This window comes from Oratosquilla oratoria, chromosome 5, assembly GCF_046742065.1.
Source record: "Oratosquilla oratoria isolate Oo_2021 chromosome 5, ASM4674206v1, whole genome shotgun sequence".
NCBI lineage: Eukaryota > Metazoa > Arthropoda > Malacostraca > Stomatopoda > Squillidae > Oratosquilla > Oratosquilla oratoria.
The window spans coordinates 59,864,457-59,866,956 of NC_134781.1; positions in this window are offsets into that span (position 1 = coordinate 59,864,457).

Sequence of the window (2,500 nt, forward strand, 5' to 3'; positions counted from 1 at the left end):
TCGTAGTGTAAATAGATTGATACTAATAGATCAAGAAAACCTTTAATGTTTCTTTTGCATGCAAATAACCCTGTGAATGTTGTGAGGTGGGAGTATTGATGGATTAACTAGCTTCCATCTCGTAACAATACATATATATATGATGTGTGTGTGTGTGTATACGCAAGCGTATGCGTACGCCCCCGTGTTTTTTTTTAAATATGTGTTTGTCCGTGCTCACGCTTGTGCGAATGTTATGTGCGTGCGTATATGGATGTTGATACGCGTGTGATTGTTACGTCTGTGTGATTGTGAGTGCTTATGTGTGTGCGCTCGTGTAAAATTACGTGTGTGTATATATGAAAGGCATGCGTACCTGGGCGCATGAACCAAAACTCTTTATATACATGAACATGTTTTTGTGTGTGTGTGTACAGTATGTGTGTGTGTGTGCGCGCGCGCACGTGTGTATGTGTGAGTAGGAGTGTATGTGCATATGTGTACACATGTGTGTATGTGTGCATGAACCGCGGTTCTCCCCCGTTCCACGATTTTAGGATTTCTCTCGATTTTTTATTTTTATTTTTTCACTTCGGTTTCTTTTTTCGAAATAAACTCATAACTCCTCTCATTAACCTGAGTGACCAATGGCAAACATGTTATGATTGACAGATTTTGATTAATCAGACACTTTTTCTTTGCCAGACAGATATTTGTTAGTGACAGACATTTGTCAATGACAGAACTAGATCACTGACTGACCTTCACTGTTGACAGCTCCGATCTTGGTTGGTGACAGTCGTTTTGATGATATTCATTTATTTTATTCTTAGACCTTTCTTTAGTCTTACAGTCGTGTTGTGTGTGTTAATATTTGCGTTTGGTCTTTGTGTAATGCATTTGTTTGAAACCGGAGACAACTCATCCCTGTTTCTATGGTACATTAGCACCCATTAACAATAAAATTCTCTGAGATGACGTAATCTTGTGGTTCCCTTCTGTCGCTGTAAAGAGCCTTTGAAGGCGTAGATTAGCATTTTCCCACGTACGAACTTGAATAAACGTGTTTTACAGGTCCATTAAGTTTGTAATGGTGAAATGTTATCACGTAAAGCATATTTTGTATTTCCTCTTTCTCAACAAACCAGAAAATTAATTGTTTATGACCCCAAACCCAAAAGGTTTATAGCTTATTCGTTCCCTAATAGAAACTTGATGAGAGATATTTCGCTCCACGAAGCATTTCAGACCAAAAACCCTTATCACATCGATCGCATTTCGTAAATTTTCTTCTTCTGCAACTCAGCAGATTGATTTTAAGGATCAGTTACCATATGAGTCGGCTTGACGTCACCAACTCCCTTGTTCAGGGTCAAGAGGACGTTCCCTGACCGAAGGAATTCAGGGTCATGACATGTCTCACTCCATTGCCCTCGACTTGAACGGTGTGACGGGAGGGAGGGGTGACCCTGTATCCACGAGGTGCTGAGAAGTGGCCACGCAGTTTGATTCGGCCACCCCTACATTTAACCCATTCAACTCCGATGACAAGATGTCTTGTCATTTGGTCAAATAAAACAAAAAATCATAAAACACCAAAATGTTTGATCAAACACCAGAAAAATATGACGTCAATCCTCGCTTCGCTCGCAGCGAAGCGAGGATTGACGTCATATTTTTCTGGTGTTTGATCAAACATTTTGGTGTTTTATGATTTTTTGTTTTATTTGACCAAATGACAAGACATCTTGTCATCGGAGTTGAATGGGTTAAGAGGGAGAAAGAGTTACCTCAGTGAAGCTGCGACATTCGATTTGTAGTGGGTTCGAATCCCGAAGTTATCTCCATAGTCCAGCAGTGACTATTACCTGCCCTAACAGTCCCCAAAGTGCTTCGGCCATAGCCACGCGGCTTCTGGCGTAGGCTACCGACCCTAAGGAGATCTTTGGTCAGTTGTTTTCAAAATGTTACGATTTGCTTATTAGGTGAATTAGTTTATATGCTTTTCGAACGAGAGGCAGGTAATGTTCTTAAAATAAATGGCGTCTGTTATTTGGGAGCGATAAATAATGAAAAAAATAACTGCTTGCAGTTCGAAATGAGCATTTGGCATGCAAGCACCATGCATTGTTAGACGACTTTTTAATGATCTGTTTAATTTATTTGTTTATCAATCTATCATTATCATTATCTGTTGATATTGATATTGTCATTACTTGTATATGTAGACACACACACATATATGTATATATGCAATAAAAACACTAGGAGCGTGTGTTCACAAATGCGTAAATAACCACTAGGAAAAAGTAAACTAACGAAGCAGTTGTCCCATACTTGTTGGTTACCAGGACGGCCCAAACGTCCCATACTTGTTGGCTACCAGGACGGCCCATACGTCCGACACGTGTACTTCTTCCACTACCTCTCCGAATGCCCTCTTCACTATGTCATATATTCTGTACCTTGTTTCTTCATCTTATAATTCCTTCTTTGTATCTGCACTGAAGATGTAATTACA